Source organism: Notamacropus eugenii, chromosome 7 (genome assembly GCF_028372415.1).
Source record: "Notamacropus eugenii isolate mMacEug1 chromosome 7, mMacEug1.pri_v2, whole genome shotgun sequence".
Taxonomy (NCBI): domain Eukaryota; kingdom Metazoa; phylum Chordata; class Mammalia; order Diprotodontia; family Macropodidae; genus Notamacropus; species Notamacropus eugenii.
In genome coordinates this window covers 160,351,393-160,371,550 of record NC_092878.1, presented here as the reverse complement: position 1 = coordinate 160,371,550, position 20,158 = coordinate 160,351,393, and positions in this window count along the sequence as shown.

The window sequence follows — 20,158 nt, the reverse complement described above, 5'->3', positions numbered from 1 at the left end:
TATTCTTTGCATTATTCTGATGCCTTATTTTACTTTAACTTTACTTATTTTATTTTCAATTTCTGGTTCAGAGAATACAGACATTCTGATGTACTTCTGTTTTCTAGATGTCATTCCACATATTTATTTTTGATTGTTTTAAATTAAGTGATATACCTTCTGCTACCTCAGGGGCATAGTGGGCATGGTGGAAGGAATATATAACAATAAGAATAAGAAGAATTGTCTTAAATTTTCGAGCAGGACAATGTAAAGGCCAAATCCCTTGGGACGCTATACTAGGCAGCTCTCTCCTAGTCCATATAAAACTCCAATAATAATTCTTAGTATATTTTGGATCTACGATTGCAGGTGTGTAAGGGATTCTGGTGTGGAAACTCTCTAATAAGTCAAATTATAGGTGACTGATCTCTAACCTACAGCTCTACAAAGCTGCTTGAGCTATAAATATCAGAGATATTTATCATATTTATATATAAATATCACCTATAAATATCAGAGACGAGACTTAAACCCAGGTACTCCTGACCGCAGTGTCAGATCTGAACCCACTTTGGCAGACTTTCTCCAGTTCCATACATGATTGATTAAATAATATTTTTTGGAAAGCAAGATGATCTCCCACTGATAATATTATTCTGAAAACCAAACAATTTGAAGAAACAAAATGATGAGCTACTGGATAAAAAATTAAACATTTGTAAATGAATTACCCATATGACCCATATGTTAAGGCAACTCTCAGTCCTCAGAGTAATTTATGTTTTTCTTGAATTTAGCCTTCTTATAAATATTTTTCTTCCCAAAGGCTAAGGCCCAGAAAAAAAAAAAAAGTACAGAAGTGCTGATATTTTGGTTCACTTTATACAAACACAAAAACAATTAAAACCTTGTTTTTTTATTTATAGGCCTGTTCTTATCATAACACAGCCAAAAATGCTTATAAAAATATATATCCTTGTTGCAAGATGATTTGGGGAACTTCCAGGTCCCAGCCAACTTGGAATTACTGTGAGGAAAAAGAGAAGAGGAAAACAGATGGATAAAAAAACTCAGCCAAGCCAAGGAGGCATTTTCAGCATCGTGAGTTTGTATCGTTGGAACTCTGGTCATAGTTTGGGGTTAGGAAAGAAGATGAGGCATTTTTGTATGTGCGGTATAATCAGGAAGAGGGCTTGCATTTCACTTAGCCTCTCCTTCCATGGTTTTACTGTATCATTTATGAACTGAATAGAAGGAGCCTAAACATGTGTCTGACACTTGGGATGGCAGATGTCTAGATATTTCTATCTCTAAACCCAAGAATCCATTCTGCAGATTTTCTCTGCATAAAAGAAACTTTCAACTTTTGGCTCCATTACCCTTTGCTACAGGAGTACTGTTTCAATTGAAATCGCAGGAGCCGTGTGGCACTCACAATGTTTGCAATCTATCACCATCTGCTGCTTTAGCAATCTGCAATTAATTACTAGAAAGATACTTTCCTGCTGATGTTCGGCTTTTCTTGATTATTGTTTATTAGTATTATGCATTACCTTGTTTATTCAAGGCCTTACACAATATGGCTTCTGTTGACTTCTCTGGACTGAATGTACATTGCTCCATTTCATGGACTCCATTTTTTAATCAACCTGGCTTCCATTGTACTGGGAGAGAATGTACATATAAGATACACACATATACCGTGTGTGTGTATATATATAATCATATACATATATACACATGTGCATGGGTGTTGCTTATATGCGTGTGTATTTACACATACATGCATGTATACATACATACACACACTGTGCCAAACTTGGAGTCAAGAAGACTCCTCTTAGTGAGTTCAAATCTCATCTCAGAGACTTATTAGCTGTATGACTCTAGGCAAGCCACTTAACCCTATTTGCCTCAGTTTCCTTATCAGTAAAATGAGTTGAAGGAAATGACCAATCACTCCAGCATCTTTGCCAGGAAAATGCCAAATGGGATCATGAAGAGTCAGACATGATTGAAAAATGCTGAATCACAGTAATGTATTTTTGTATGCAAGCATATACGGCTTACATGTGTATATGTATACATGTAAATAATTGTATTTGGATCATATGCAGAATTATTTCTGAAGATTTCCTGGACTTTGTTTTCCTTTGGTCACGTCTCTATCTTTACACAGACTATTGGCATACTTGGAATATGCCCATTCCTTAGCTCTGGTCTCTTAGAATCATCAGGTCCTTTGAAACTGTAATGAGAATGTGGGGAGTGTCCATCCACAAATCAGCTACTCACATCTCTTACATGGCTATTTGGACACTTTCTCACTCTCTAGGCTAGTGGACTCCAACCATCTCTCATAATGATGAGTCTGGGCTCTTAGAAATGAACCGCCACCATGAAGTTATACTCAAATTCTCTCAGGACCTGTTCATCTCTTGAGCCCTCACCAATGCATTTCCATTTACAAAAAAACAAACACTCACAATGATGACACATAATGTTCATTAAACATTAGCAATAAAATAAAATAAATAATGATAATGTCAGAAGAACTCATTAAAATAAATTCAGTACTAAGAAACACATTAAAATATACACATAAACCTGGGTTATACTCTCCCATTAACTCACTCAGGTTCTAGGTGGGGAGGATGGGATTGATGGAAACATGACAAGGAATCACATGGGAGAGGAAAACAATGTACGTAGGGTAACACAATTCTGAACTTCAAGCTTTGATGCCACTGTTCAGGAAAATCTGTGACACACAAAGCCACTCCTCTGATAACTGCTTAATTGCTGTGAAAATCTTTTATTTTTGAACATACCAGTAAAAGAGGGCTAAAAGAGGTATGAAACTTAAAAGTTTTACCTTGCTGAATTAGCTAACTCCCATTAAGCCAGAAAATTAGGAAGCTCATCATCCTGGCAATTTCTGGCCAGATCTTCACTGACCACGATGTGACCATCTCAGCTAGCTCTTTACTCAAGTTGATTCTGCATTGCCCAATCCCAACAGAGCTATATCAAAGAGTTCAAGTTAACTCTCTCAGCAAGGCAAATGACCCCAGATAGGTTTTCATTCACCAGGATTCTGCATGGTCCAATTAAATCTCAGCATCTTATCTTATAAAACAGAGCAGACACATAACCTCTCTCCCCTTTTGCTTTTCCCTCTCAAAGAAAGACTTTGGAAGCAGCAAAGATAAACAGTCACTTCTGAGAGGATTTGCTTTTTTTAAGTCCCATCTATTGAACTGAAGGGCAACAGCTGTAACTTCAGGGGTTTTTTTTTGTTCTTGTTGTTGCTGTTTTTTTAGCCAACCAGGAATTAGCAGTCAGATTCTTCCTATCAGCTGACTGCTCCAGCTGCTGGTTTCTTCAAACAGCTCCAACAAATCTATGTTGGTTTTTTTAATACCTTTCTTGGTTTTTCTCCTTCTTCTACCAGGTTCTCCAATCTTTTCAAATAACTAGCCTCAGTTACTGCCTTACAAAAATGAAAAATGTGCTGCTTATCAAAGACTAAAGAATAATTAAGTCAAGACTGTTTATTTCATAGGGAATATTTGGTGAATTGTTATCTCATAGGGGTACCATGAGGCTATGATTCAAGCCAGAGAGGAGAGAAAACTCTACATTAATGCAAAAAAAGAGGACAATTTCAAAAAGTAACAGAGTAATGCTGCAAAAATAAAGAACAAACTTGGCCCCAAAGAAGAGAGATAAGAAGACAACTTCAGAGAGTTGATCTTTAAAGGAGAATTAAGAGAGAGAAAATATTTTTTAAAAGTCTGAGAAAAGGTCTAATAATGACACAGAATGGCAGAAGTAGAAATAGAATAACAAATTATAGATTACTTTTTTTTAAAATGGGATTCCTTCTTTTTTCACTTTCTTCTTTGACAAAAGATCTGGGCCTGGTGAAAAGAGGAAAATTTAAGAGTTATGATGGAGACAGATATATAATTACCAATCTTAACAGGGAATGTGAAAACGACAAAGCCATTCATAAAGCAGAGGAAGGTAACAGAATGAATTAGAAAGCAGAACCAAGCAACATGTTTGTTACCTACAAAAAACACACTAAAAACAATAATTTACACAGTTAAACTGAGGAGTTGGATGTGAATTTATCAGGCTTAAGATGATTTCAATGAAGCAGTAAGCGTAAAATGCTGACCCCAGACAAGGAAGTAACTAAAACAGATTAAAAGAGAGAAACAGAACCTACCTTGTACTTAAAGATCTTATAAATAATGTAAAAATATTAATAACAAATGAATATTTACCAAATGGCATAGCATCTGAAAACTAGAAGGAATGAGTTCATTACACTATAGTCAGAAATAGATGGGAAAACTATAGTAATTGGGGACCTCAATTTCATTTTTCAGATCCAGACCAATATAACAAAAAGATGAATAAGTTAAAAACTTTAATAGGAGTTTAGAAAAATTATATAGGATAGCACTGTATTACTAGATGATTGCTACTGAATGGGAATTTAAAGAAGTATATATATCTCTTAGGTCTCTATGACACCTCTAAAGTTTGAGCATATGCTAGGGCAGTGGTATCAAATGCAAATAAAAACAGGACTACTAAATAATATATAAGGATCTGTAGAGGGAGCTTTATATTGACTTAGAAAACCACACGTTTATATATTTCTTTTTTTATTAACACATCAGCGCATTAAAATTAGATAGGAATTACATTTTAATCTGTCTCAGGACACATTTGGGAATGTTGTGGGCAGCACACAGCCTTAAGGTCACACTTTTTGCTAGGAGATAAAATCTTTATAAATAAGTATAGAGGAAGCCAGATTCTTAACTTATTCTCCCAAACCACATAAAATAGATGGACACATTCATAGACAGTATAATATGAAATGGTGGGCCCACATGCGGTATGCATAGGCAAATATCTTGAATCTGGAAAGCTCCATCCCATGTCTCGAAAATAAGACTCTAATTTTCCCCTTTGTGGAGACTAGGAAGAGGGACTTAACTCCATGACTAGTAGCTTAGCAGGAAAGGGGCTGGTAGAATCCTAGACAATTGTAGCCAGGTGACCATTCCTATGGTTTTGTATTTTCAAAAGGTTTATTGGGCTAGAGTTATGTCTATTCTCCATGCTTCAAATATTGATAGTCTAGAGGGGCATAATACTCTCATAATAACACTAGTTAGCATGTATGTACTTTTGAAGGTTAGCAAAGCATATAACATATGATACCTCCTTTACTCCTTACAACAATACCGTGACGTAGACACTATTATTATTCCTACTTTATAGATGAGGAAAATGGAGATGAGGGATTAAATGACTTGCCCAGGGTCATATAGCTAATGTCAGACAGGATGTGAACTCAAGTTTTTATAACTCTAAGGCTAGTCCTCTAATCCCCTTTGCCAACCAGTTGTCTTCTAACTTTTAGTAACTCAGAATAAAAGTTACTTTCCTGCTAGTCTAAAGGGTAGGATAACAGCTGGTCTGCTCTCACCAATTTAGTTCCCTCCAACCAAATATCTGGTACACACACACATTTTGGATAGTGAACAAACCCATGCACGCAAACAAATAGAAATTAGGAAAGTTCTACAAATTAGAGTACATGAGCTCTTTGGGAGTGAGATAAATCTCAGTTCAACTGAGGAGAGAATGATCTCACCAGGAAATATGTTCTTTTCTGTCCCTAGCAGTACAGGCTCTGAAAATCAAGGGACATAACGAGTGAGGGGAAACCTCCACATGTCTGTGGCTCTAGGAGGATCTCCCATTCACCACTCAAAAGTCTTGCTTCTCTTCTCTGTCTTATTAGAACTCATTCTTTCTCTGAGATATCTCATTATTTATGCAGTATTGTGGGCCTAGAGGTCTCTTTGCCAGTTAGGAATCATGTTTATTTGACAACATGGTTGTCCTTTGGGAAACCACTGCAAGCCTGGTTGGGAGTAGGGTTATATGGAAAAGTAGAAATATCAGATATATGGTTTTGAGCATATTGCAATAAAAATTACATTCAGCAAAAGGCCAAGGAAGAAAGAATTCACACTTAAAGAGAAACTAAATCATTTAATCCTAAAGAAATGGTGAGTTAAAGAATATGAATCATGGAAAAATAGAAAATATCATTAAAGAAAATGAAAAAAATGAAAAAGTGTGGCAAACCCCTTTGACGCAGTCAAAGCTATCCTTAAAGGAAAATTTATATTTTTAAATATTTCAACAATAAAAGAAACATATCAATGAAGAATGAATCAGAAGGAAAAATTAAAAGTTGGTAAAGCAATAAATCTTTTAAAAGACAATCACAAAAATAAAATTTTGAAAATCAAAAAAGAAATAAAATTTCAAATAAAACCATTTATTTGATCAGTAAAATTAGGAGCTGGCAAAAATCTAATTACTATATAAATTGCTAGATGAGCTAATAAAGATGGAGGGGAACCAAACTGCCATTGTAAAAAATCAAAATTCACAACAAAAAGAAAATAAATAAAACTATTAGAAACTATTTTGCACAATTATATACTAATAAAACTAATAATGTAAATTAAATTGATGATTTAAAAAAATACAAAATATCCAGGTTAACAGAATAAGAAATGAAGATCTTAAATAACCCATTCTCAGGAAAAGAAATTTAACAAGTAACAAAGGAATTCCAAAGTGAAGTAAACAAAGAAATAACAAACCAAAAGTAGAACCAGATGCATTTACTAGTGGATTTTATTAAATGTTCAAAGAGCAAATAATTTTGATATTACATAAATTGTTTGCAAAACTAGGGAAATATAGAATCCAACCAAATTTCCTTCTTGGAGACAAATAGGGTTCTGATACCCACATCAAAGCAATAAGACAAAGAAAGAATGCTACAAACTAATGTGTCTAAAGAATATTAGCACAAAAATATTAAATAAAATCATTAGCAGAAAAGCTGTTGTTTGTCTATTTTCAAAGATCAATGACATCACAGGGTGATGTTGTGACTTGCAAATGAATTGGCTTTTAAGTGAGACAGAGTTGCACAAAGTCATTAGCCTCACTCTCTCTTCCAGAGTCATCGAAGTCCAGTGCCAGGACAAAAGTCAGGACAACTGGCCGTGGCCCAGGATGTAGTTGATGATTTTGTTGTCTTTGATGTCTGACCATGCTCTAAGAACTCCACAGCATCTGCTTTATCAACCTTCATGACCAGTGGAAAAAATTGTTCCCATCCATTGATTCCACCTTTTGATTTTCACATGCTTGGGGTGGATGCCCCCAGAACTCACAGTTCTGAAGCCTGCTACTATCAACCTGGTTCAGCCTGGTTGTCAAGATGGTTTCACTGGGGTGTGGCCATGCTGACACTACAGCTTCTTGCAGTCACAGGTGAGAGTTGGGTGATTGATTGAACACCAAAGGTAAATGAGCAGCCCTGAAAAGGGCTTAACAATCCCTAACACCTGAGGTGCTAGTCTCCCCTTAACCCTCCACACCCCAGCAAAGAAGCACAACATATTTTAAAAGATCATATGCAAAACTAAATTGTGTTTATTCCAGGAATGGAGGGGTGGTTTAATATTGGGAAAATTTTAAACATAATAGAGCACATTAATTTAAAAAATGAGAAATCATATAATAATATCTATAACTACCAAGAAGTGCTTTGGACAAAATTCAATGCTGATTTTTGTTTTAAAATATATTTAAAAGCATAAGAAGAAGTAAACCTTTTCTTCATATGGCAAATACTATCTATCTTAAACCAAGAGTTTGAATTCTGCATAATAGAGAAATGTTAGAGACCTTTCCACTAAGTAAAGCAATATTAGTCATCATCAACACCATTATTTGATATAGTTCTAGAAATGTTAGCTATAGAAACAATGCAAGAAAAGAAATGGAGGGAACAAAGAGGAAACAAAATTAACCCCTTTGCAGAGTAACCCTAGAAAATCAACTAAATGATTTAGACAATAACTTCACTAAAATAATAAGATAAAATAAATCCACCAAAATCATTGGCCTTTCTTTATATTATCAGTGAGGCAGCTAGGAAGTGCAGAGGATAGAGGGCCTGGCCTAGAGTCAGAAGGACTCATCTTCCTGAGTTCAAATCTGGCCTCAGACTCTTACCAGCTGTGATCTTGGACAAGTCACTTCACCCTGTTTGCCTCAGCTTCCTCATCTATAAAATGAGCTGGAGAAGGAAATGACAAACTACTCCAGTACTTTTGTCAAGAAACTCCAAATGAGGTCACAAAGAATCAGACACAACTGAAATGACTGAACAATATTGTAAACAAATCCCAGCAGAAAAAGATAAAGAAAATCCATTGAAAATAATTATCACAGGTATGAAACATCTGGGAGTCCAGCTACAAAATATTACAGCAATTATATGAATACAGGTACAAAATATTCTTTATGGAAATGAAGATAAGCTTCAATAATGCCACTTAAACTAATTTACACTTTCAATCTCATACCAACAAAATGATTTAAAGGTCACTTTACAGAACTATTTGAAGGAAGAAAGGTCAAGAATCTCAAAAGGAATAAGGAAAATGATTGAGAAGGAAAGGAATCTTCTGGCAAGAGATCTTGATATAAACTACAATGCATTAGGCATCACAATTATTTGATAATAATTAAACATAGAAAAGTTAATCAAGGGAACAGATTGGGTACAAAGATACCTATGTATACTGGAAGAATTCTTAACTAAATAAGGGACAGGGAAGATCACAGGAGATAAAAATGGACAATTTTGATTATGGAGAACTTCAAAGTCTTTACACAAAATAAATTTGGTTGGAATTAAAAGGGAAATAACTAATTGGTGAAAACCTTCTCTGCAACTTTCTCTAACTCTAGTCTGATATCTATGATACATAGGAAATTGATACAAATATAAAGGAAGAGCTATATATCAGTAGATCAAGGCAACTAAGTTGTGCAGTGTATAGATTAATGAAGCTGATATCAAGAAGACCTGTGTTCAAATATGTTCTCAGTTATTTACTAGCTTTGTAAGTTACCATGGACAAATCACTTAACCTTTACCTCAGTTTCCTCATCTATAAAGAAAGGATTATACAAATAACCTATCTTCTAGGCTTGTTGTAAGGCTAAAATGAGATATTTGTAAAGCATTTTGAAAGCCTTAAAGTGCTATGTCAATAAGAGCCATCATAATAAAATATTGATATAGTGATGACTATGTACTAAAATAATCAGAGATGTCTATAAAATATAATTTAAAATATAATAAAACAAATTATTGTTTTTATTATAAATGGTCAAAGGATATGAAAAGGTGATTCTCAAGGAAAGAAATCCAGATTATCAATAACCATATAAGAAATGCTTCAAATCACTAATAATAAGGTAAACAGAAATTAAAACAATTCTGAGTTTCCACTTTATAGCCATCAGATTGTCCAAATGATATTTAGAAGAGGAAAATGGCAGTTGTTGAAAGTTGAAGAAGTTCAGTCACATCAGTGCAGTAGGGTTTCATACAACAGGATAGTTCGAACATTGTTGAATGCAGTTTGGAATTATAATCCAACATATCCTTTGACCCAGCAATATCACTACTAGTCTTGCAACAGAGAGATCAAAGAAAGAGGAGAATGATCTAATTATCTATACGTAGCAATACTTTGTTGTAGCAAAGAACTAGAAACAAAGTAGGTGTGTCCATCAATTGAGGAATGACTGGTCAAATTTTGGTATATGAAGGTGATAGAATATTATTATGTCATACAGAAATAATAGAAAAATAAAAACACATGCAAAGAAACCTGGGAATTGAGGAATCAAATGTGCAGAAGCAGGAAAACAATCTATACGATTACTACAATATTGTAAAGGAGAAAAGTTAGGAAAGAATTAGAAACTGTGAGAAATACAAGGGCTGTTCACAACTCCAGAACACCCATGATGAAAGAATCCTTCCCTCATCTTGGCAGAGAGGGAATAGACTAGAAATAGAGAAAACTCAAGGGTGTGTTTATACTGAGGGAGGGGCTTTTTAGGAGGGAGGGGTAAGAAACCAGAGAGATGGGTTTTTGATAACAATCTTAAGAAAGAAAAAGAAAAGAAGAAAACACTGTAGATGGATAATTTTAAAAATAAATCTAAAAGCACAAGGCATTTCCAAAGTGGCCACCAGTCAGGAACTATTGAAACTCTCATGTTAAATTTGAATTTATCTGAAAATATGCTATATGGAGTGGATATTCATGACCTCACATGCAGTCTTCTTTTTCTATATTTGGTATACGGAAACGTTTTCCAGTGTTGATGTTTCTCAAATTCATACTAATAAAAAGAAATTAAAAGAAAGTACTTTATAGCAAACTTATTTGCTATAAAATGTTCTCAGTCACCAGTGCCTCTCACTGTTTACAGATCTGGCCAATAAAAATATTCAGCATCTTGAAAAATCTTTTAAATGACTCCTGGGAGGCCTCACAGGACACACCCATCCAAAAGATCCCTGTTGCTTCAAACTCTGCCCAGCCCATCTCTCTAAATATGATAATGAGAAACTATGAAGCCCTTACCAGTAATGAGGAAATGACAGAGCAGCCCATGCAGCTCTACAGCTGGAGCCAATTTTCAGTGGCAGAGAAAAGCCATGCCCAGGGCTTTGATACACAGTGAACACTCTAACTAGATCAGACCCATGGTTAGGGGAATTAGGAAAAGTCTGCAAAAGCGCCTTGCTCCTTGTGCTCTTTGATCACAAGATCTGTTCTTTCCTCTAGCATCACGGAATTCACGATCAGAGACAGAGAACTGGAATGAATCTCAGAGCAAACCACATCCAATTCCCTCATTTTATAGATGCAAAAATGGAGCCCAGAGAGGTTAGTGACTGCCCAAAGTCATGTATAATAAGTAGCAAACCCTCACCTAGAATTCAACAGTTTCCTATTGCTTCCCCAAAGCCTTGCTATGGGCATAGCTCATATTCACACTTATCACTGACTACAGATAAGAAAACACCTTCCCGGTTGGAGAAGGAGCCCGGCACCAATTCTCCTAGCTTGGAAAAAATGCCACAGTGCCCTCCTAACTCATCATACCACACTATAATATAAAGAAAGACTATCCAATTCAATTCAAATTATTAATTATTATTGTCATTAATACCCACTATGTACCAAGTCATGGGGTAAGAATGAGGGATAACCTCTAGATAGGCAAATGCCCCATTAATATTCAAGTCAAGTCAACAAATGTTTTTTTTTCCAATTAACATTCATTTATAATCTCTCACACCTCCCACACTGGGGTTGTTCATTGTGTCTCCTGTGATCTTCTCTATCCCTTGTTTAGTCAAGAATTCTTCCCATATTATAGCTATTCTTGCACCTCTCTCCCTCTCTCTCTCTCTCCTTCTCTCTCCCTCTTCCTTTCTCTCTTTCTCTCCCTCTCTCCCTCTCCCTCTCTCTCTCTCCCTCTCTCTCTCTCTCTCCCTCTCTCTGTCTCCCTCTTTCTCACCATCTCTATGTCTCTTTGTCTCTCCTTTTTCTCTCCCTCTATGTCTCTGTCTCTGTGTGTCTCTGTTTCACACAGACACATACTTTGTAATTTATCAGCTCCTATAATTTATATGCAAATTAGTATCAGATGCATGTATCCAGTCCCATTTTCTCCTGCAAGCTTTAGTCTTGTAGCAAATTAGTTGCCTATTGGATATTTTAAACTAGATATCCCAGAGACATCTTAAACTCAGCATACGTAAAATTTCACTCATCTTTCATCCTAACTTTCTCATTTCTGGTAAAGTCACTACCATCCTTTCAGTGTCTCATATTCATCATTTCAGCCTTATCTCAGGCACCTTATTTTCCTTCACCCCTCATATCCATTCAGTTTCTAAATCTTGCCATTTCTCCATCCACATTTGACTTCCTACTTACAGAATAACCACTTCAGCTGAGGCTCTCATCCCCTCTCACCTAATTTAGTTCAACAGCCTCCTATTTGGTTTCCTGTCTTTCCAATGATTCTCACTCATTCCATGCATTGCTGCCAAAGTTAATTTGCTTTAAATGTAACTGACCATATGACTCTCCTTCTAAACCAACCCCAGTGGCCTCTAGGATATGATATAAACTCCTATACAATCCGGCCCCTTACAGCCTCAGTGGACATTACTCATCTTCCTGTATTCTGCAATCCAACTAAACTGGTCTTCTCTGTACTCCTCATTTATGAGCCTCCATCCCCCATCTCCATGTCTTTATTCTCACTCCTTATCTCCACTTCGTGGAGGCCTCTTCTTTTAAGATGAGTTAGGACATCATCTTCTGCATGAAGCCTTTCTGTTCCCACCAAATGCTAGCACCCTCACAAATGAACTTGCATCTAACTACTTTGTGCATATGAATATTACATATTATGTATTTATTCACTTCATATTTATGCTGTGTGTGTTTGTTTCCTTACATTAGAATGTAAGCTCATTGCCAACAGGGATTGTTTTAGTCTTTGTACTTATATCTCCAGGATATAGCACAGTACCTGATATATAATAGAGGATTAATGATTTATTTGAACTATGGCAAACCCTAGAACACATGCTGTTTTGTGAAGAACCTGAAGTGTTTCTATGTGCTCTAAATATTATTTGGGCAGTTAAGTGGCGCAATGGATAGAGCACAAGGTCTGGAGTCAGGAAAATCTGAATTTAAATTTATCCTCAGACATTTACTGGCTGTGTGACACTGGGCAAGTCACTTAACCCTGTGTGTCTCACTTTCCTCATCTGTAAAATGAACTGGAGAATGACATGGCAAACCACTCCAGCATCTCTGCCAAGAAAACTTCAAAAGGGGTCATGAAGAGTCAGACATGACTGAAACAAGTGAACAACAACAAGTATTGCAGGAGATTATATGTATTCATGATGGCTATGGCAAATGCCAAATTATTCTGCTTTGATCTGTTGATCTGCTAGTTGGGTTTATGTTGCTAACTCAAAAAAGGACTTTATGAAATTATAATGTAAACATATCCATTTTCTCTTTGAAAGCATCACAGGTTCCCCAAATGTGCGTGCTCCCAGAACTCATTAGCTAGTCCCCCTATCCACATGATTCGGTTTGATTTCTGGGGTTTGTGTCAAATGAAAATGGTAGGTTCTCCAATTTTTCCCTCTGAATTTTTAATAGTTCTTCTATGTCAATGCATTATATTCCATTTAGGATTAAGGAGGAAGTGACTTGCTACAGTTGAACTTGAAGTCAAGAGGAGTTGAGTTAAAATCCCACCTCAGACTCTTACTAGCTGAGTGACCCTGGGTAAGTCACTTTGCCTCTCTTCAACTCAGTTTCCTCATCTGTCAAATGAGGATGATAATAATAAGACCAACCTCACAGAGTTGTGGTCAGAGTTCAATGAGTTAGCTGTGTGAAACATTTGGTTAAACCTTAAAATAGTGTATAAATACCAGTATCTAGTAGATAGAATGTGTGGGTATGTAACTTGGATTAGAAGGTGCTCTTGACAAAAAGCGTTCTGAAGCCCTCACCTGTCACTGGGAAGATCTATTTCCAGTCATATTATGATATAGGAATGTCACGTAACAAAAGCACTCCCATACTTAGTCCATGTCATGTGTACTTGTGTCCTTGGTTCCCAACTTTATGGGCAGCAGCACCATCACCACCAAAGCATTGGTGCACTGTTAGAATATCTTCTTTGTTTCCTTGTGAATTGTCTTTTTGGGGTGAAAGGTCCATTCACTCAGTCTGTTGCCAAGCAGGTCACCAGGACAGTTTTGAATAAGACTACCCTGTAACTCTTTGTCACCCCTTCTTTTTCTCTATGACCCTGGGCTTGGTTTACTGAGGATTCTACCTTCTATCCCCCCATCTTAAGGTACCATGTCACTTCTTCTTCTTCTTCTTCTTCTTCTTCTTCTTCTTCTTCTCCTTCTTCTTCTTCTTCTTCTTCTCTCTCTCTCTCTGTCTCTCTCTCTCTCTCTCTGTCTCTCTGTCTCTCTCTGTCTCTCTGTCTCTCTGTCTCTCTCTCTCTCTCTCTCTCTCTCTCTCTCTCTCTCCACACACACACACACATAGAGAGATGGATATATGTACACATATGTGTATATATATATGTTGGTATGTATGTATATGTGTATGTGTATATTATATATTTTTTCCATCTTAGACTATGAGTATTTTGGGAGTGGGGACTATTTTTTACCTTTCTTTGTATCCCAAGTGCTTATAATGTCTTGTACACATTAGGTATTTAATATTTACTCATTGGCTGATTGCCTGATTCCATGTCATGCCAAATCATGCCATCCTTAGCTCAAAGAAGAGAAATTCAATCAACACAACTGTTCTTGGTAAGGGCATGTCAACTGATTGTTCTAACACCTGAATCACCATTCTGTTCATCTACCCCCTCCCAAACACCCAGGCCTGGCCATACTTCTCCACCCATCATCTTCCATTCTTAGAATGTGCACTTTTGAGGTGAGGGACTTTCTTACTTGATTGTATTTGTGCGCTGACTACTTTACATAGGACCTGGCACATAGAAAGCACTTAACACATGTCCTTTAATTCATTTGTTTATTCTTAGGAGAAGTGACATCCCATTGATTGGAGGTGCTATCTCATTCAATGATGCTCCGAGTTCATGATCATTTCATGGTCCCAGTCAGGTCACAACAGGGACTACAGTAGTCTCAGGACATACCAAGTTCCCACAGTGCACTGCCCTGCCTAGCTTTTCCATTCTTTTGCCATCATCTTTCCTTCCCCTCTTCCCACCACCATATGGCACAAGTAATGGTTTTCAGTGGGGGGGAGTGGGCAGGGATTAATATTATAAAACTTCCAAAGGAACTTCTAACTTTAAAGATTCTGTGACTCTGCTGTTTCTGTCTTCTCATATGGCAACACTCCATCAGGTCTCACATTTCCCACACCTTCTCCCATATACAAATGTGTTTCTGCACCACAAGTCCAAAGACTATTAAAGCCAGAAGAGATAATGAGAGACCATCTTGGTTCCTTCTTACAGTTGAGACAAGAGACCCAGAACTGCAAAGCGGAATGATCCAAAATTACTCATAAGCTAGCAATGAAGTCAGAACCAAAACCCATGTGCCTAATTCCTGGTGAAGTCACCTCTCTGTCCACTACGCTACATCTAAGTTTATTAGACTGCTCATAGCAGCTGCTTGATATTATATTATCACAATTCATGCCAATGAATTACTGGGTTCCAGTGTGTTAATGGTAGAAAGATAGAGAAGATGAAAATCCTAAAGACTTTCCAGGATAAATGATTCCCTTGTCTCTAGTCATCATCTTGGTATTCAGTGAAACTTAGCCATTTTCCTAAGCCCTACTGTATAAGGCAAGAGTTCAGGCAGCTGTGACCAGAAGTCAAATTATCAGAGAGTCCACTGGCAGCAAAAACCAGGATAACCAGAGACGTCAACATATAAAACATGGACCAAACCAAGACCACTTGCCAGACAAGTAAGAAAACTATATACTCTGAAACTAGGATAAGAAAAGTCATAGGTCAATGGTGATAAGAGGCAGGACAGAACCAGGATGCCATGTTGAAAGAGAAAAAAGGTCACGACTTTGGTCCTCCCTCCTGCAGGTTAAGTAGATCCAATTACTTTCATCTTAACTTAGTGATCATATTTCCCAACTTGTAAACCATCCTTCAGGCTCTCTTTTGAAGTATTTTCCCAGTTCTCCAGAGCTGCCAAAACATGGAGCCAAACATTGAAAGCAGGCCCTCTGATTAGGAGTTGACTTAAGTTGACTGGGCTGAAGCATTACCTCAGAGGTCTCACATGCTGCACTCAAATTTTAGACAAGCTTACTATATTAATATATACATTTACTGTAATGACTCTAGATCCTTGTCTTATCCTGATTTAATTGTACATAGGAAACTTTGGGTTTTTTTTTCCAAAATGGTTACTATCCTGGTTACTATTCTGCCTTGTTCCTGAGAAGTTAGCCAACTTAGCTATCCTCCCATAATTCTTGAGAGGAATGAGATGGAGGGGAAGTCAGAGAGGGCCTGGAGATAAAAAGTCAAATAAATACCACAACTAGGTATTAAGTGCTCATGACGTATGTAGCACTGTGCTAATTCTAGGGATTCAAAGGGGAAAACTGACCAAGTCCTAGCCATCAAAAGACTTGAAGTCTACTCTGGAGATGTGCTGGATGCAAATAAAACCACCAGGTGGAGCTGGAAATCAAGGCAGTCTGAGATGTCCATCACCCCTGAGCATAAGGCCTTGTCTGAGCATGCTTGGGGTTCTCAATCTCACCTCTCTTTCCACAACACATCCACCCTCCAAGATAAGGTATTTCTTACAAACTCCAGTGCAAAGGATCTTCCCTGGAGAGAAGAAAATGTAGCTGCCCAGCTCAACTCCTCTGGGGCTACACCAGCTCAGCTCACTCACCCACCTCTGGGGCTTTCCCAGCAGATTCCCTAGGTGTAGCCCCTAAGGGTAATTCTTTTTCTTTCTGGGCAATAACTGAAGCAAATTAATAAATTCTCATCACTATTAATTATGTGACTCCAAATTCCCCTTCAGTTTGCACTGGCAAAATCCAAACTGAGTTCGCAAAAACCTCAGTAATTTAGGTCTTCCCTTCTAGGTTTGCCCTCCATTCTTTCCAGTCTCCCTGCATGTATTATTAAATAGTACAACTGGCACAGACCTCATCATCGTCTGGTTTTAATAGTTTCTCATCTATAAGAAGAAATTCAAAATCCCACTAAAAGAAACAACACTTCTAAACTTTGGCCTCTCAATCTACAGTCAGAAAGGGGAGCTAGGGGGTGGAGCAAATTGTCTTCCCCCTTCACTGCTCCTGCCACCTTCCTTAGGCTATTATAGAGTGAAATGAAACTCTGATTCCGAGGGACTATAGTATAGTCTGGTTGACCAACACCTAACGATTCCTCCCTGCTCCTGGACTTTCCCTACTCTGTGAGTGTGTCTGTATGTGTATACAGACATATTAGGTATACATATACAAGTACATGCATGTATACGTATAGGATACACACACGTGTACATATACAGTATACTGTACATGTACCTTCCTATAACTTTATGTGCATTTTGTATATGTGTGTGTGTGTGATGGGTGCATGTGTGTGTGTATGTGTATATCTGTCTGGGAGTGTGTATGTGTGAGAGAGACAGAGTCAGAAAGAGAAAGAATGAGAGGCAGAGTGAGACAGAGAGATAGAGAGGAGGGGAAGAGAAAGAGAGCTCCCAAACTTCCAATAATTCTGTGCAATTTTAATATAACAGAAAAACATCCTACTGACAACCACCCCCACATCTCACAGGTGAGATAGTTATATATTCAAATTCCATGTATCTGAAAGTTTTATTTTAATAACCTATTTGTCTCTTACTCTCAATCTTTGTTTTTCTCCATAAAGATCTGTTTCTAACTAAGTTCTCACTCTTTGCAGATGATATGATGATATACTTAGAGAATCTCAGAGACTCAAGCAAAAAACTACTTGAAATAATAAACAACTTTGGCAAAGTTGTAGGTTACAAAATAAACCCACACAAATCTTCTGCATTCCTATATATTACTAACAAAGCCCAAGGCCAAGAGGTAGGAAGAGAAATCCCATTTAAAGCTAGGATAGACACTATAAAATATTTGGGAGTCTACCTGCCAAAACAAATCACGGGACTATATGAACATAATTACAAGACATTTTTCGTACAATTAAAGTCAGATCTAAGTAAGTGGAAAAACATCAGTTGCTCATGGGTAGGCTGAGCAAATATAACAAAAGTGACAATTCTACCTAAATTAATTTACTTATTTGGTGCCATACCAATCAAACTATTTGATAATTATTTTATAGAGCTGGAAAAAAAAATAATATTAAAATTCATCTAGAAGAAAAAAGGTCAAGAATAGCAAGGGAACTAATGAAAAGAAATGCCAGGGAAGGAGGCCTACTCAAACTGTATTATACAGCAGCAATTCTCAAAACCACTTTGTACTGGCTAAGAAACAGAAGGGTAGACAAGTGGAATATGCTAGATACTTAAGACACAGTAGGCAATGAATATAGCAATACAGTGTTTGATAAACCCAAAGACCTCAACTTCTGAGAGGAGAACTCACTGTTTGACATAAATTGCTGGGAAAACTGGATAAAAGTGTGGTGGAAACTAGGCATAGACCAATGCCTGACACCACACACAAGAATAAAGTCTGAATGGGTACATGATCTAGGTACAAAGATTGATACTATGGACAAATTGGTGGAGCAAGGAATAGTGTATTTATCAGATTTATGAAGGGAAGAATTTCTGACTAAAGAAGAGATAGAAAGTATTATGAAGTACAAGATGGATGATTTTGACTACATTAAACTGAAAAGGTTTTGCACAACCAAATCCAACGTTTCCAAGATTCAGAGGGATGCAGAAAACTGGGAAAGAATTTTTGCAGCTAATGTCTGTCATAAAGGTCTCATTCCTAAAATATATAGAGAACTGAGTCAAATGTACAAGAATACAAGTCATTTCCCAATTGATAAATGGTCAAAGGATATGAATAGGCAGTTTTCAGAGGAAGAAATTAAAGATATTTATAAACATAAGAAAAAATGATCTAAATCACTATTGATTAGAGAGATGCAAATCAAAACAACTCTGAGGTACTACATCATACCTATCAGATTGGCTAACATGAGAGAACAGGAAGATGATAAATGTTGGAGAGGATGTGGGAGAATTAGAGCACTAATTCATTGTTATTGGAGCTGTGAGCTGATCCAACCATTCTGGAGAGCAATTTGCAGCTATGCCCAGGGGGCTACAAAAATATGCATACCCTTTGACTCAGCAATATCACTTTTAGGACTGTATCTCCACGAGATCATAAAAATAGGGACGGGTCACACATGTACAAAAGTATTTATAGCAGCACTCTTTGTGGTGGCCAAAAATTGGACATCAAGGAGATGCCCATCAATTGAGGAATGGACTGAATAAATTATGGTATATGAATGTAATGGAATACTATTGTGCTATAAGAAATGATGAACAGGAAGACTTCAGAGAGGCATGGAAAGATGTATATGATCTGATGCTGAGTGAAAGGAGCAGAACCAGGAGAACTTTGTGTACAGCAATGACCACAGTGTGCAAGAGTTTCTTCTGGTAGACTTGGAACTTCATTGCAATGCAAGGACTTAAAAAAATTCCCAATGATCTTTTAAGGCAAAATGCCTCCAACATCCAGAGAAAGAACTAAGGAATTCAAATGCAAAATGTAGCAGATCATTTTTTGTGTGTGTGTATTATGTTTTGGTTTGTTATATGATTTCTCCAATTCATTTTAATTCTTCTACATAGCATGAATATAGTGAAAATGTATTTAACAGGAATGTATGTGTAGAACCTATATAAAATTGTATGCCATCTTGCAGAGGGACAGGGGAGGTAGAGGAAAAAAAGTCTAGGTTATATGGTAGTGATTGTAGAACACTGAAAATAAACAAAATTAATAAAATTTTTAAAAAAGATCCATTTCTACCATTGCATGGTTGTCTTTAGATAATACATGCAGTTGTCTACATTAAGGGGAGAAAGGGCTACACTGTGTGACTTGGACATGGAAGAAGGCCATAGGCACATCCAAGGATGTCCCAGTTTGAGGACCTCTCTGAGTTCTCTGACTCCTGACCTGACCCTCTTGGTTACTTGGACAGCTCACTACTCTCTCACTCCTATTCATACATGATTTATTTCTTCATCTGTAGAATGACGGAATTGGGCTCCATAACTCTCCAAAGACAAATAGTCGTAGGATCCTCAATGTCAAACTGAGATGGATCCCAAAGGTTGTCCAGTGCAGCCCTTTCATCTTACAAGCAGCCGCAGAGTAGTTGCCAAGGTTGCACAGCTCATTCTACTGAACCTGTGAATTGTCTGGAATTATTATGTGCCAGGCCTAGAACCATGGATGATCTGGTGATCTCCTGATAAGAATCTCATTGAATTTGAATCAGATCAGATTTTAAGCTTCTCAATGCCAAGTGGGGTCAAACAGTTGTATATGGATATTCATCTTGATAAAGCTTCTTAGCATATGATTTATTT